The following is a 17986-nucleotide window of genomic DNA, read 5'->3' as shown; positions in this document are numbered from 1 at the left end:
TTTGTTTTTGCATTATTTAAACCAAATTGAACGTTTCATTATTTATTTGAGGCTAAATTGATTTTATTGATGTATTATATTAAGTTAAAATAAGTGTTCATTCAGTATTGTTGTAATTGTCATTATTACAAATAAATAAATAAAATCGGCAGATTAACAGGTATCGGCTTTTTTTTGGCCCTCCAATAAATCGGTATCGGCGTTGAAAAATCATAATTGGTCGACCTCTAATACGTACAGTGGGGGAAAAAAATATTTGATCCCCTGCTGATTTTGTACGTTTGCCCACTTACAAAGAAATTATCAGTCTATAATTTTAATAGTAGGTTTATTTGAACAGTGAGAGACAGAATAACAACAACAAAAATCCAGAAAACGCATGTCAAAAATGTTATAAAATGATTTGCATTTTAATGAGGGAAATAAGTATTTTACCCCTCTGCAAAACATGATTTAGTACTTGGTGGCAAAACCCGTGTTGGCAATCACAGAGCTCAGACGTTTCTTGTAGTTGGCCACCAGGTTTGCACACATCTCAGGAGGGATTTTGTCCCACTCCTCTTTGCAGTTCTTCTCCAAGTCATTAAGGTTTCGAGGCTGACGTTTGGCAACTCGAACCTTCAGCTCCCTCCACAGATTTTTTTTATGGGATTAAGGTCTGGAGACTGCCTAGGCCACTCCAGGACCTTAATGTGCTTCTTCTTGAGCCACTCCTTTGTTGCCTTGGCCGTGTGTTTTGGGTCATTGTCATGCTGGAATACCCATCCACGACCCATTTTCAATGCCCTGGCTGAGGGAAGGAGGTTCTCACCCAAGATTTGACGGTACATGGCCCCGTCCATCGTCCCTTTGATGCAGTGAAGTTGTCCTGTCCCCTTAGCAGAAAAACACCCCCAAAGCATAATGTTTCCACCTCTATGTTTGACGATGGAGATGGTGTTCTTGGGGTCATAGGCAGCATTTCTCCTCCAAACACGGCAAGTTGAGTTGATGTCAAAGAGCTCCATTTTGGTCTCATCTGACCACAACACTTTCACCAGTTGTCCTCTGAGTCATTCAGATGTTCATTGGCAAACTTCAGACGGGCATGTATATGTGCTTTCCTGAGCAGGGGGACCTTGCGGGCACTGCAGGATTTCTGTCCTTCACGGCGTAGTGTGTTACCAATTGTTTTCTTGGTGACTATGGTCCCAGCTGCCTTGAGATCATTGACAAGATCCTCCCGTGTAGTTCTGGGCTGATTCCTCATCATTCTCATGATCATTGCAACTCCACAAGGTGAGATCTTGCATGGCGCCCCAGGCCGAGGGATATTGACAGTTCTTTTGTGTTTCTTCCATTTGCGAATAATCGCACCAAATGTTGTCACCTTTTCACCAAGCTGCTTGGCGATGGTCTTGTAGCCCATTCCAGCCTTGTGTAGGTCTACAATCTTGTCCCTGACATCCTTGGAGAGCTCTTTGGTCTTGGCCATGGTGGAGAGTTTGGAATCTGATTGATTGATTGCTTCTGTGGACAGGTGTCTTTTTTACAGGTAACAAGTTGCGGTTAGGAGCACTCCCTTTAAGAGTGTGCTCCTAATCTCAGCTCGTTACCTGTATAAAAAACACCTGGGAGCCAGAAATATTTCTGATTGAGAGGGGGTCAAATAATTAATTCTCTCATTAAAATGCAAATCATTTTATAACATTTTTGACATGCGTTTTTCTGGATTTTTTTGTTGTTATTCTGTCTCTCACTGTTCAAATAAACCTACCATTAAAATTATAGACTGATCCTTTCCTCGTTCAGTTGGCAAACGTACAAAATCAGCAGGGGATCAAATACTTTTTTCCCCCACTGTATGCTATGATTGCTGGTAAAGTTGTCTTGCGTACCTCCCCTTCCCCAAGCTTTGGACGGTGCTGGTCATAAAAAAGCTAGCTAACTGATGGATGCAAGCAATGTTCTCCCCCAAAAACACAGCAAAACTATAACACTAGGCGAGACCCAAATGTAGACACAGGAGGCAGGTGGTTGGAGTTTAAGATGTTTAATAAATTCAAAGGGAATAGGCAAGATAATGGTCGTGGACAGGCAAAGGTCATAAACAGATCAGAGTCCAGGACGTACAGATTGGCAGGCAGGATTGCGGTCAGGGCAGGCAGAATGGTCAGGCAGGCGGGTACAGAGTCCAGAACAGGCAAGGGTCAAAACCCGGAGGACTAGAAAAAGGAGAAAAGGCAAAGCAGGAAACCGGGAAAAAACGCTGGTACGCTTGGACATACAAGACGAACTGGCACAGAGGAAACACAGGGATAAATACGCTGGGGGAAAAAAGCGACACCTGGAGGGGGGTGGAGACAATAATGAGGACAGGTGGAACAGATCAGGGTGTGCCAAAAACGCCATCATCTGTTTCAGTAGCTATAGTTAGCTAGCTAACTATATAGCTAGGTGTCATCTAAAATAACCCTAATTTGTAAGACGGTTCTTTGCGGTTAGCGTTCAAAATTAAGGTATGTCATTGACAGTGATGCAAAGAGGTGATTTCCCACAGCCAAAGTCCCGCAATATGAGCTACGACGCATATATTTCCGTAAACTCTTCACAGTTGTGTTCTCTGGGTGTCACCGAGTAGACTGATACCCCATTGCTCCACATTCCAACACTCCAACCATGTTTAACATTAACATGTCGAAATATGTCATGATTTCACCAATTGTAACCTTCTGCATCACTTTCAAAGAGGGACTATTATTTTAAAGGCTAATCCTTATTGTGGCTAGCTTCACAACACATAACCCGGTCCGGTCAAGCCATGGTATAGTTGTCAGATTAAGCTAGCTGGATGCTTATAATGTTAGTTTTGGGCAACAGGGTTAAGTAGCAGGCTAGCTAGTTTTTTCAATAGCAGAACAAGTGGCTACCTAGCTGATACTTACTCACATGGAGTCCTAAATCATTGCTAAGAATATTGAAAATGACTCCAGTTTCTACTGTTCATTGTTTTCATGCTGGTTGCATTGGCGCTAGCTAGGTACCAAGCTAAAGCTAGCTAGTTACCCCAGAAGTTTGCAAACATTTTTGATCCTGCTCATTTGATCCTGATCTAATATAATTGTGTTATTTGACGTGTGAAATTAGAAGCTTATTTGACGCGTCAAATAGTGTTATTTAACGGAGAGTAGCAGCAGCGTAAAAAGAGGGGTTGGGGCATTCAAAAAATTTATTTGAACGGTCGTCCGACTTGGAATTCCAACTTTGGGCCACTTTCTAGAGCTCCATTTCTCCGACCTGAAGATCACTGATTTTACCTTGTATTTTTCTGAGTTCCCAGTTCCCCGTGGCATAAGACGTAAATAAACAAAGTCAAAGATGGCTGCGCCCATTGCCCGGAAAATATCAACTTAGTTTGGCCACTTTTCAGCATATTACAAATCTGCATGTGCTTGTTACAGTGTATACAAGAACCCCATGCACTTGAAAACTCTCCACAATTGAAATGAACCCCCCCACAAACCCCACTAAAATAGTTTCAACCATTTCTGGCAACCCTGTTCGCGCTACGGCTAGGCAGTAAGCTTGTATTTGGGTGATGATCTGTGAGGTGTTAACATTTTATTTGCTTTGTGATTGGTCAAAAACTGTAAACAACTTGTTTACAGTTTTTGCACAATCAAAGTCAATTAGGGGTATTTTAGATGATGACACTTAGCTAAATAGTTAGCTAGCTAAATAGTTAGCTAGCTAAATAGTTAGCTAGCTAACTATAGCTACTGAAACAGATTGTCGTTTTACTATGTTTTTGGGGAAGAACATTGTTTGCATCCATCAGCTAACTAGTTTTTTACGTAACGGTGAATCATTGTGACATGAAATATGAGTGAGAGTGTAATCAATGTGTAAAAATGTATGAACGTGTTAAATTATTATGTGACGTGCAGTCATATTCGGGTCCTGATTGGTCAACAAGCTTATTTGAGGCGTCAAACAGTATTATTTGACGTGTATCTTTTTTGACACGCAAAGACACAAATGGCAGCCTGGTGTGCTGGTTTTCTCAGGAGTCCCTAAAACATTAAACAACACAAATGACAATTTCATACTCATGTCACGACACCCATAAAGCTAGCTAGCTAGCTGGCTAATGTTAGCTAGTCAGCTAGCTTGCTAAATAGCGATTTTCGTAAATGTACTTTATGGCAAAAAAATATGCAGAATCGTTTGTCTCTACATTAACCAACATATTCCTCTCAACTGTAATTTTTCTTGCATGACTCATTATGACGTTATAATTACTTACATTTACTTCCATCCTAGTAATTTCGTCAGCGATCTTTGCTGAAGAAGTCACCAGCAATGGGTCGCATAGCGTGAAATTCGTCACGGGAACCACTCGATATGATTGGTCATTGCCCAGCGTTCGCCGTTGGTAAATGCTGAACTTTTCACCGTCTCCCACGCCACGTTCGCACTGCCCAACGGTCCCCTGCCCTCTCCTTCCATTTGAAAATGAATGGGATGTGTGGTTTCGTCGCCCGGCATCGCTTGCTAGTGTACACGGGGCATTACAAGCAAATCGGCCATCACCAGCGAGTGAGCGGCACATCATTCGGTGAGTCGGTGTAACTGGAAAGCATTTTTAGGACTGTTATTTCCTCCTCATATTGTGCAATATGTGTCTCCTCACACCTAGGCCTAGGCTATTGATGGATTCAAGACAAGGTAGTTTTTATTGATCTCAGATTCTCAGTGTCAAAGTAGCCTGCCATTTCAATCATTTGTGCGGTATAAAAAAATTATCTGCCACAATTCATGTAGAATTGTGTGAAATGTTTATGAAAGACCACATTTTTCACGGACCCTACCCAGCAAACAAAAAACTGTCCGTCCGCCAGGGTTTTTTGGGTGGCACGCCGTCAGCAGACCATCGGCAAGCCGATAGTCGGCAATCGCTTATCGGTCCACTGGCGTTTCTTGAACGGCAAGCCGCTATGCTAGGTGGAGGTCTGACCTTCAGTGGAGGAACTTCGGCATGTTGATATGTGGACCCGTGCGCGCGGCCTGCTGTAACACCTTCTCATAAAGTGAATAAGTACTGCTACTATGGTTGAAAACAATATTTTTTTTTTAATAAAAACCACACGGATTTGACAAATTCAAATAAAATGTTATTAGTCACATGCGCCGAATACAACAGGTGTAGACCTTACAGTGAAATGCTTACTTAAGAGCCCTTAACCAACAATACAGTTTCAAAAAAATACAGCTAAGAATAAGAGATAAAAGTAACAAGTAATTAAAGAGCAGCAGTAAAATAACAATAGCGAGACTATATACAGGGGGGTACCGATACAGAGTCAATGTGCGGGGACACCGGTTAGTTGAGGTAGTATGTACACTTAGGTGGAGTTATTATACTATGCATAGATGACAACAGAGAGTAGCAGTGGTGTAAAGAGGGGGAGAGGGGGGCAATGCAAATAGTCTGGGTAGCCATTTGACTAGATGTTCAGGAGTCTTATGGCTTGGGGGTAGAAGCTGTTTAGAAGCCTCTTGGACCTAGACATGATGCTCCGGTACCGCTTGCCGTGTGGTAGCAGAGAGAACAGTCTCTAACTAGGGTGGCTGGAGTCTTTGACAATTTTTAGGGCTTTCCTCTGACACCGCCTGGTATAGAGGTCCTGGATGGCAGGAAGCTTGGCCCCAGTGATGTACTGGGCTGTTTGTACTACCCTCTGTAGTGCCTTGCGGTCGGAGGCCGAGCAGTTGCCATACCAGGTAGTGATGCAACCAGTCAGGATGATCTCGATGGTGCAGCTGTAGAACCGTTTGAGGATCTGAGGACCCATGCCAAATCTTTTCAGTCTCCTGAGGGGGAATAGGTTTTGTCGTGCCCTCTTCACGACTGTCTTTGTGTGCTTGGACCATGTTAGTTTGTTGGTGATGTGGACACCAAGGCACTTGAAGCTCTCAACCTGCTACACTGCAGCCCCGTCGATGAGAAAGGGTCGTGCCTGGTCCTCTTTTTCCTCTAGTCCACAATCATCCCACCTTACAACATCTGTTCATACAAGGTTCTCTGAGTCAGTGTCCCTTCAAAAGAATATTGATGGCCTTCCTCTATACAAGAGCTCAAATGCTCTATTCTGAATAGAACTGTAGCATTCAGCTTTGTCTGGAAAATGCCCATTGTATAATGTTCCACATTTTGTAATCGCATAATGTAATTTCTATGCAATAGCAAGTTCCACTACTTTTATGTGTGTGCTTACAAGTAGATATCTTGCATACTTTCACTTTTAAGTAACCTATTCACTAATCTTGGGCATTGTGAAGGAGAATTTTAGTGAATATAGAACAAAAATGACAGGAAATACATCTTTATTTTACAGCAATACACAAATGAAGATATGGTATTAGGTATAGGTTAACAATACTACCTTTAACATGGTCTTGTCTAACAACCTTTAGCACAAAACTGCAATGTAATGTATTTACATAATGTTAGACTTACAAACAGTGCAGGCTCTAGCTTAAGAGGCCCCCAGGCAATATTTTCGTAAAGTCTTCTTTAGTTTTCAGTTTCCATTAAGACATTTTATAATGTTCAAAACAAGTAAAAAAAATTGATACACTTCTCTCAATCGTTGGTGGAATAACTTGATCAGAGATGGTGAGTCAGTAAAATGTTCTAACTGAAGATTCATGCCAACCAGGGAACGCATTTAAACTGAATATGGGCACAAACTACCCTACGTGTCTATGGGGATATCATTGTGTGTGTGTTGCTTAAGGTATTGAAGATGGACAGGAGGGTTTCATGTCTAATGTTGTGGGGCGCATGTGCTAGCGGAGCTTGAGGGTGAGTGATGTCGTCAACATCTTTCAGGAACCAAACAGCAGAGAGAAGTCCTGTTGAAGAAAGAAATGCCACAATTATTATTATACACAATTATAGATCCGTAGACTTTCATCACAATTATTGTTTTACGTATGAATTTCCCCCTTTTTCCACCCATCATGATATTCTAAGAAATGTAAAGATGACAGGTAATAGTATACACAATAGGAAGTGTTGATTTGAAACTACATACCAATTCAGTTTGTGATTTGTACTTATGGTTAGAACCTGCTTGGACAACAAAGCAACAGCTATCGATGACAAATCTGCATTTTTTTTCCTGATTTCTCTCCTGCCCTCCCTCACTGCAAGATATCTATCTCTAAAATAATTAATCCTAGTTCTTATACCTGAGCCTTGAGCCTGAGGAACAAGGTCAAGAATCCACAAATTCAATCTAACACTAACCCTACACCCGATCCAAACACCCCATTAAATGGTCCAAAAGGTTGTACCAATCATGCCATTCATATAGGGATATGTGGTACCACACAGTAGGTACAGGACAGCTTTTAATGGTGATTCATAACCTTTTGAAAATTAGGGTGCAGGTCTGCGATCAGCCAGCTTATGTCAAAGATGTTTTATTTTTTTGCTCCACAAAGCTGAGGGAACATCATATTCTGAGAAAATGCACTAAACAAGTGACATCAGGTCTAACCTACACACAGTATTTGACTAATTGATGTGCTACTATTGTGTCTACGAAATCAGCTGATTCATTTTCATTTGTTTACAATTGACAAGTTTATACAACAATAAAGTGAATGTACTGACGAAAGCAATTATAATGTCATTTTTTTGGACATCATTCAGTGTAGTATTATCTGCATGCACAGAATAAAAATTGTCCACCATCCTTAGACACATACACAAAGAAACATACCATGGAGATTGGTTTAAACTACATTAATTTACATTTAATTTTCCTGTTGTTGCCCTTCTTAGATATCCAGTGACCAATCTTGCATTGTTTTGTTGTTGACTAAAAGTGATGTTGAACATTCCGGTGTTGATTGTGTCATTTGATTTTCTTTGCAGATATCCAGTCTACATACCAAAAGTTTCCAGGTAAATTGTCCAGTTACTGGAGTAAACGTAGAAAAATTCAGAGGGAGTTGCACAAGATTTGCAAAAACTAAAGTCAGGATCTGTGGAAAGAGAAGAGAGGCATGATTGTTATAGCATAAGCAATTTCGTGCAAGTGGCTCTTCCAACGCAGGAGTCAAATAGTAGAGTTGAGCCAGCTGATGTTTGCCCACTAAGTAGTAGTGAGGGTGGGGTTAACCAGAGCTTCACTGAGCACAGAGGAGAGCATTGATGAAAGTACAGATGAGGAGGATGATTTCAGAAAGTAACTTTCAGATTGGGCTCTTAGGAAACAAATTCCACATTCGTCATTAACTGAACTACTCAAGATTCTATCCACGAAAATACCCGAATTAGGCCTACCAATAGATTCACGGACTTTGTTGAAAACAAAATCAGTGGTGGCAACTAAAGAAGTCTCTGGGGGGGACTTATTTCCATGTGGTATTAAACATGGTGTGCTGTCCCACCTTACAACATCTGTTCATACAAGGTTGTCTGAGTCAGTGCCCCTCCAAATCAATATTGATGGCCTTCCTCTATACAAAGGCCAGAATTGAGCATTTGAGCTCATCTTAGGTCTAGTAGAAATGTACAAAGTCGTGGTCCAGACAAACAAGTCACCATTTGTCATTGGGATGTTCTTTGGGGAGAAGAAACCAACCAGTCTTGATTTCTTGCATGACTTTGTTGAGGAAATGCAGCAGCTAGAAACTGAAGTTGTTTTTTTTGGAGTCAGAAATCTTAAAGTCCAAAGGCAAGGGCCTTTGTCAGAAATGCAAAAGGTCACAATGGCTACTATGGCTGTGACAATTGCAGTCAAAAGGGAGTCTACTACCTGAATCGTATGACCTTCCCAGAAACAACAGCCCCTCTGAGGTCCAACCACGACACTTTTGATGATTTGACTGATGACTCTCATTACAGCGGGACAACACCTTTAGGATCATTGTCAATTGGTTTGGTGACACCGTTTCCTCTTGACTACATGCCCCTGGTATGTTTGGGAGTTACATGGAAACTGATAACTCTATGGCAGAAAGGCCCACTGAAAACACGTTTAGGTCCATCTGTTGTCAGAAATGTATCTTCACAGCTGACTGACCTAAGACCTCACATTCCATCAGAAATCAACAGAAAACCCAGATCACTGAATGAGTCTGACCGTTGGAAGGCAACTGAGTTCTGTACATTTCTCTTGTACACTGTTTAAAAGGGAATATTCCAAGGGTGATGTATGAAAACTTAATGTTGCTTGCAGTTGCCACGACCATCTTCCTAAGTGTGTCCTTGTGTGCAGACCACGCAGACTATGCTTGAAACCTGGTTTTGTTTGTGGACCACTGCAGCTGCCTGTATGGGAAGGAAAACATAACATATAACATGTATTGCCTAACCCATCTCAGTCATGAAGCACAAGCATTTGGTGTTCTTGACAATATCTCTTGCTTCCCCTTTGAGAATTTTCTTGGCCAGTTAAAAAGAATGATAAGAAAACCAAACAAGCCTTTAGAGCAGGTTATACGGAGGCTGTCAGAAAGAGAGGCCATGAGAGCAACACAGTCAGATGCAGAGAAAACACTACGAAAGCAGCATGACAATGGCCCAGTCCCAAATGGTCTAACAGTGAAGGAGCAGTATAAAAAAATGCAGTTCACTCACTTCTCCATGCAGATGTCCGCTGGGAATAACTATGTCCAGTTGAGGAACAACGAGGTTGTCCTAGTGCAAAACCTTCTGGTAGAGGAACATTGAGATATTTTGATTGTGTACAAAACATTTAGGGACAAGAAAGACCTTTTCACATATTCCCTACCATCATCACTGCTTGATATTTTCCATCTCTCTGGATTGAAGGATGAACTTCTTTTCACTCGAGCCACAAATGTGCTCCAGAAGTTTGTTCTGCTCCTGTGCAAAGAGGGCTTTGCTGGGATGCCATTACTCCATTTGTAGGATGCAAAGCACACCTTTTTTTTCTTCTATTTTCTGTTATCTCTTTTCAAGGTAAATTATCAGTAAAAGACATTACAGAAATGTTATTATTTACTTGAAGGGATTTTCTTAAACTCCTACAATTATATGTTACTATTGTGAAATGATGAGTAAACTAATCTACAGTTGAAGTCGGAAGTTTACATACACTTAGGTTGGAGTCATTAAAACTCGTTTTTCAACCACTCCACAAATTTATTTTTAACAAACTAGTTTTGGCAAGTCGGTTAGGACATTACTTTGTGCATGACACAAGTAATTTTTCCAACAATTGTTTACAGATTATTTCATTTATAATTCACTGTATCACAATTCCAGTGGGTCAGAAGTTTACATACACTAAGTTGACTGTGCCTTTAAATAGCTTGGAGAATTCCAGAAAATTATGTAATGGTTTTAGAAGCTTCTGACAGGCTAATTTAAATAATTTGAGTCAATTGGAGGTGTACCTGTGGATGTATTTCAAGGCCTACCTTCAAACTCAGTGCCTCTGCTTGACCTCATGGGAAAATCAAAAGAAATCAGCCAAGACCTCAGAAAAAAATTGTGGACCTCCACAAGTCTGGTTCATCCTTGGGAGCAATTTACAAACGTCTGAAGGTACCACGTTCATCTGTACAAACAATAGTACGCAAGTATAAACACCATGGGACCACGCAGCCGTCATATCGCTCAGGAAGGAGACGTGTTCTGTCTCCTAGAGATGAACGTACTTTGGTGCGAAAAGTGCAACTCAATCCCAGAACAACAGCAGAGGACCTTGTGAAGATGCTGGAGGAAACAGGTACAGAAGTATCTATATCCACAGTAAAACGAGTCCTATATCGACAGCAAGGAAGAAGCCACTGCTCCAAAACCACCATAAAAAAGCCAGACTACGGTTTGCAACTGCACATGGGGACAAAAGATCGTACTTTTTGGAGAAATGTCCTCTGGTCTGATGAAACAAAAATAGAACTCTTTGGCCATAATGACGATCGTTATGTTTGGAGGAAAAAGGAGGATGTTTGCAAGCTGAAGACACCATCCCAACCATGAAGCACGGGGGTGGCAGCATCATGTTGTGGGGGTGTTTTGCTGCAGGAGGGACTGGCACACTTCACAAAATAGATGGCATCATGAGGAAAGGAAAATTATGTGGATATATCGAAGCAACATCTCAAGACATCAGTCAGGAAGTTAAGCTTGGCCACAAATGGGTCTTCCAAATGGACAATGACCCCAAGCATAGTTCCAAAGTTGTGGCAAAATGGCTTAAGGACAACAAAGTCAAGGTATTGGAGTGGCCATCACAAAGCCCTGACCTTAATCCTATAGAAATTTTGTGGGCAGAACTGGGAAAGCGTGTGCGAGCAAGGAGGCCTACAAACCTGACTCAGTTACACCAGCTCTGTCAGGAGGAATGGGCCAAAATTCACCCAATTTATTGTGGGAAGCTTGTGGAAGGCTATCCAAAACTTTTGATCCAAGTTAAACATTTTAAAGGCAATGCTACCAAATACTAATTGAGTGTATGTAAACTTCTGACCCACTGGGAATGTAATGAAAGAAATAAAAGCTGAAATAAATCATCCTCTACTATTATTCTGACATTTCACATTCTTAAAATAAAGTGGTGATCCTAACTGACCTAAAACAGGGGATTGTTACTAGGATTAAATGTCAGGAATTGTGAAAAACTGAGTTTAAATGTATTTGGCTAAGGTGGATGTAAACTTCCAACTTCAACTCTATGTATTACAATTATACGCTTCAACAGGGTTTACTGCTCCTGGGACTTCAATGAATACACATTGTAACTATGCAATAGACTAGAAACATGATTGATTTGTAATTCATATATACAGGGAAAAAACTATGCATATCTAACTCCCTTCATCTGGATTAATCTGAGGACACAGGATAGCATTTCAATGAGATACTTAATTTCAACCAGTGGAGAATATGAAACGCTTTATTGAAAGAAGATCATTATTCAGGTGTTATGAATACATAAATGCATTATAATTATGATAATTTTAATATTATAAATACAAGTTTAATCTGTACTTCAATGCACATATGGTGTGCATTATAAAATGAGGAAGAAAGACGAGGCTGGGGAAAGAGGTGTAGAAGACGGAAAGAGGTAAGAACAGCGGCAGACAGCATATGATTCATGAATTACAGTGCTACCCTAATATTCTCTAAGTTCATCACAATTGCGGTGTCTCCTAACCAGCCTTGGGCCCCCAGATGACCCAAAGGTTATCTTAAGAGCGGGAGAGGTGTCGATGACGGGACTGGCTTCCTCTCTCACATCAAAACATACCTCCAGACGAGAGAGCAGGATTAAGCCTTGGCTTTTTTATTCTGACACGGTCAGTCATCTTAAATCTGGAGGTGAAATGCAAAACTGACCTTTGATCATTAACTCCGGGACAACTACATCTTTGTCTGTATTTCAATGCAAAGCATCTCTTTAATAATACTTCCTGTTGACCCGACCAAGTGACATCTCACCTATGATCATGCTGTGCCCTCTGTGTCAGCCAGTTCAGATGTGGGAGGGGTTCACCAAAACAGCTGATGTAACCTCGAGAATTTAGGGAGAAGGTGGACGAAGTGAAGAATAGAGACTGTTCTTGTGTGTGTGTGGTCTCACCTGGTGTCCACACTAAGGGGCTACAGAGTACTTTATGCTGAAAAACAGACACGAGGACAAACAATAGAAGATAACGTCAATAGAAGATACTGTAAGTGACGCAGACACCTATCGGAGTGTACCTGAAACATTTAAATATAGAGGGCTATGTGTCTCACCAGGGAAATAATGACTTGGCAGAAACAGATAGTCCAGTGAAAATGGCTGTGTTTATGTTTAAATTAGCAGCTGACATCTTAAGGATTTTGTAATTAATGCATGTGAGACAGGTTCCATGTACAACAAGACAGGCAGAGATGGAGAAAAATAACACAGGACAGTTAATTACCTCTGGTTATGGACACTTTTGCCAGAAATAAAGCGTTCACGGCCTGTTCCTCAGACAGTGAACATCTGACAATATCTACATTTTTGACCTCTTGGTCAGCCCGCTCTCTGAAAGTAAAGAAAACAGCTTATTTTTTATAGATATGAAAACAATAACTGAGATATGGCCGTAACCCCCCCTCCTATCACAGACCAGATTTGCCCAAACGACCAAGGGTTAGCTTGCTACTCAGTGTAATAAAGTAATGACTTTTCAAATAAGTTACCTTACATGTTATGTTGGCTGACAATTTGTTAGCTATGCTGTCATTACGAACCACATAGCATATCATTACAGCAGTACGTACCGGTATGTTAGCTAGCTACCTAACGTTTGTAGTTATACATCAAACTTGCCAGTATATAGGCTATCTAACAACCCAACGGTTATTGACTTGATTATTTTCGTCATTCTTAGCTTTGCTAAATGGTATAGTCGGTGTGCGTTCTCAATGGACATTCGGGTGCTTTCGTAAATTTGCTCTGGCTATCTATAGGCCGGACAATAGAACGAGTCAAAATTCACCTAAGGCTGAAAAATGGCTTAAGAACGTTGGCTAAACTGGAACACTAGCACGAGCCCATAGCAAATTAATGGAATCGAACGTTTGCAGAGCCTGTTTTGACTGGAGTGATGCTTAGAATTCCATTAAAAAATGTACCCCTTTTTATTTTACCACTACAATCTGTTCGTCGGACGAAATTGGGAAAAAAACAACTTGTGTAGAAAGTAAACATCCTGTGCTTATGTCTGCGTAATGAAAACGTATGACTATTTCTGGTCTAGCAATCAATGACAAATGAGCTCGCTGCCCTGGCTTACATAATTACAAAGAGGAGATTCTACTGATTAAAATGGTGCCTGTGTAACAGTTTTGCTTCTGTCCCTCCCCTCGCACCTACCTGGGCTCGAACCAGGGACCTTCTGCACACATAGACAACAGCCACTCTTGAAGCATCGTTACCCATCGCTCCACAAAAGCCGCAGGCTTTGCAGAGCAAGGGGGACAACTACTTCAAGGTCTCGGAGCGAGTGACGTCACTGATTGAAACGCTATTAGTGCGCACCCGCTAACTAGCTATCCATTTTACACCGGTTACACCCGACTTGAAAAAAATGTAAATATACACATTGCGAGATATTTGGCGAAATAGACAGACATGCCAATATTTCCCCCATAAGAAACAATGGGAAGACCGCAGAGTTCCAATATTACTTCAAAACGATGGTAAGCAGCTGGGAAATATGGTCATATTATGCTGGAGCAAAACTGTCTGAATTTACAAACTGACAATTTTTCTCTGAATGGAAACACCATAATATTAATTAAATATTAATCAGCTAAATTTCTTAAAATCAATCCCATATACTCTATGTTAATACAAAAACGTTTTTAAATTATTTGGTAATGCTAATACGGAATACTATCAAATGCTTCTCAAAGATGCCCTCTGGTGGTCAAACTAGCAATAATGTGCAGTAACAGAAGAAATGGCTGAGAATTAAATGACGTGCCACAGAATGCTGCAGGGGCACGCAGGGTGTGCCGCAATATGAAGCAACTTTTAAAGGAGGAAAAGTGCATGTACCTACATAGTAACTGCTCAAAGCGGTTGCATGGCATATTGCTACCTATTTATGGTACTCTGAGGGCAGCGTCAGTAGACCAGTGCGGGGATCCTGCAAAGGCCCTTTCCCAGAAATCGCAGGCGCTGGTCCCTGAAGGCATTCAAAATGCAGCTTGTACATTCACTTGGCTACGGTGTTGTTACTCCATCATTTGAACATAGGTCCACTCCCTGGTGAAGTTTGAAGGGCGCAAGAGAGGGTGTGTGGTGTGCATCTGGAGTGGACAAAGGGCAATTTTTATTTTTTTAATTTTTTTATTTCACCTTTATTTAACCAGGTAGGCAAGTTGAGAACAAATTCTCATTTACAACTGCGACCTGGCCAAGATAAAGCAAAGCAGTTCGACACATATAACAATACAGAGTTACACATGGAGTAAAACAAACATACAGTCAATAATACAGTAGAAAAATAAGTCTATATACAATGTGAGCAAATGAGGTGAGATAAGGGAGGTAAAGGCAATAAATAGGCCATGGTGGCGAAGTAAATATAATATAGCAATTAAAACAATGGAATGGTAGATTTGACAGTAGATGAGTGTGCAAAGTAGAAATACTGGGGTGCAAAGGAGCAAAATAAATAAATACAGTAGGAGAAGAGGTAGTTGTTTGGGCTATTTATAGATGGGCTATGTACAGGCGCAGTGATCTGTGAGCTGCTCTGACAGCTTGTGCTTAAAGCTAGTGAGGGAGATGTGTTTCCAGATTCAGAGATTTTTGTAGTTCGTTCAAGTCATTTGCAGCAGAGAATTGGAAGGAGAGGCGGCCAAAGTAGGAATTGGCTTTGGGGGTGACAAGTGAGATATACCTGCTGGAGCGCGTGCTACGGGTGGGTGCAGCTATGGTGACCAGCGACCAGAGATAAGGCGAGACTTTACCTAGCAGGGTCTTGTAGATGACCTGGAGCCAGTGGGTTTGGCGACGAGTATGAAGCGAGGGCCACCCAACGAGATCATACAGGTCTCAGTGGTGGGTAGTATATGGGGCTTTGGTGACATAACGGATGGCACTGTGATAGACTGCATCCAATTTGTTGAGTAGGGTGTTGGAGGCTATTTTGTAAATGACATCGCCAAAGTCGAGGATTGGTAAGATGGTCAGTTTTACGAGGGTATGTTTGGCAGCATGAGTGAAGGATGCTTTGTTGTGAAATAAGAAGCCAATTCTAGATTTAACTTTGGATTGGAGATGTTTTATGTGAGTCTGGAAGGAGAGTCAGAACCGTCCAGAGTAGTGATGCTGGACGGGCAGGCAGGTGCATGCAGCGATCGGTTGAAGAGCATGCATTTAGTTTTACTTGTATTTCAGAGCAGTTGGAGGCCACGGAAGGAGAGTTGTATGGCATTGAAGCTTGTCTGGAGGGTTGTTAACACAGTGTCCAAAGAAGGGCGGAAGTGGTGTGAAACTAGATTCTCTTCTTACCAACAGAGTGTTTGTGGTCTTTACAGTGTTTTTATATGGCTATAATGATCTTCCTAAAAACGTGACCGAGATCCATCTGGAGTATTCGGAGGAGGCGATTGAAATTCTTGAAAAAGCAGCCGTAGGTAAGCAGTAAATAATCCTCTGATTTTAATTCCATATTACCTTTTTGGTATTACTTTATGTTACAAAATAAAGTGGTAACAACATGGTAATAAGGTGGAAACTAGTTGTAATTTCTTAGTTTATCAGTCATATAATTGATGAGTAATTACTTCAATATTACTTCAAATCACTCTACTACCAGAATGTCTTAAAGTTGGTGCTTTACTTGTTGTTTCTTCTTCTTAGGTTTGCAGCTCTGGATTAGGTTTGCTATCACTGTCCAAAAGTGGGGATCTTGCACTTTCCATTGCTTCTACGGTATGCTGCTATGGAATGGGTCTGTCAATGGTTGCAATGCCAATGCCGTGATTCTTCTTCACTACAAATGCACAGTCATACTTCCCTTTATGTTTGTTACCAAAAGAGTCTTTGCTACCAAGTCCGGGGCCTTAAATGTGAAATATGGCATGAATGACCCCATGGCAGAGGAGAATCACGCAACACTTATCCCAATTGAGAGAGCCAATGGAAGGTTTCTCTTTGTTGCTGCAGAGGATGACCAAAACTGGGACAGTTGTTATTTTGCAGATCAGGCAATGGAACAAACAACTCAAGCGTCATGGGAAGGATAACTACAAGTCAGTATTTTACCCTGGGGCAAGACACTACTTGGAGACACCCTACATGCCCTTTTTCCTGTCCAGTATCCATTGTGTTACCGGACAGCCTGTTGTGTGGGGAGGTAAGCCCAGGGCCCACGCAGCAGCAGAGGTCGAGCCTTGGAAGAGGATTCAGGACTTCTATAGAACAAATCTGGCGAATGATAGCAACTTGAGTAAAGCCAAGTTATAAAATGTTGAAATGAAAACTACATAAATATGTGGTGCTGAATGTTTTGCTGTGTAGCAGAGCTTAACTCATTATGAGCTTACTTTACACAAGCTTAACTCACAAGTTCCATTACAAAATGCCATGATGATCCATGCCTGAAGCCTTTTAAAAAAAAAAAAGCCTACTACAATGAAATCCATAGAAATATAACGATACAAGGCGAGACCCAGATGCAGACACGGGAGACAGATTGTTTGAGCTCTGATATTTATTATAGTCCAATGGGAAGGCAAAAGACAGGTCGGGGACAGGCAAGAGTTCATAACCAGGTCAGAGTCCAAAACGGTACAGGGCAGCAGGCAGGCGGAATGGCCAGGCAGGCGGGCTCAGAGTCAGGACAGGCAAGGGTCAGAACCAGGAGGACGAGAAAAACAGACGGGAAAAACAGGAGCTTGGAGCAAAACGCTGGTTGACTTGGCAAACAAGACAAACTGGCACAGACAGACAGAAAACACAGGTATAAATACACAGGGGATAATGGGGAAGATGGGCGACACCTGGAGGGGGGTGGAGACAAGCACAAAGACAGGTTAAACATATCAGGGTGTGACAAGAAAGGCCCTTTGGAGGAAGGATGTCAGGTACAGTATATTGTGACGGAGCTGATGTCCTGCCTTTGTAATGACAAATTATCCAGGCTAAAATGTAAACTGTTTATTAGCAATATTAATTTAAAGACATCATTTCATTTATATAAATTGTTATAATGATTTTTATGCCTTTTCAGAGTTGACCGGCTGTAAAAGAACAGAAAACAGACAATTATTTTAAGTGGCAAACCTTTGTTTCTCGCTATTATTGTGTACTTTTCATTAATGTATTTCACTAATTAAAGTTAGCGCTAGCAACTGCACATATAAATAAATGCCTGTTTGGCCCCCTGTTTCAGAGGGAGAGTGTTCTTTTCTTTGAATGCTTCATTTTGTCTTCGGTAAACATAGCAAGACCCCATCGCT

The 17986-nt window shown here is 41.3% G+C and overlaps 1 pseudogene; it reads left to right on the top strand.

The window, feature by feature from the left end:
* The first annotated feature begins 9523 nt into the window (after nt 1-9523).
* On the top strand, nt 9524-17135 carry LOC115176145 (putative acyl-coenzyme A thioesterase 6; annotated as a pseudogene).
* Nucleotides 17136-17986: the final 851 nt, after the last annotated feature.

This window comes from Salmo trutta, chromosome 36 (genome assembly GCF_901001165.1).
Source record: "Salmo trutta chromosome 36, fSalTru1.1, whole genome shotgun sequence".
Lineage (NCBI taxonomy): Eukaryota > Metazoa > Chordata > Actinopteri > Salmoniformes > Salmonidae > Salmo > Salmo trutta.
The sequence above is the reverse complement of the archived record's forward strand: the minus strand, read 5'-3'. Positions and strand labels throughout refer to the sequence as shown.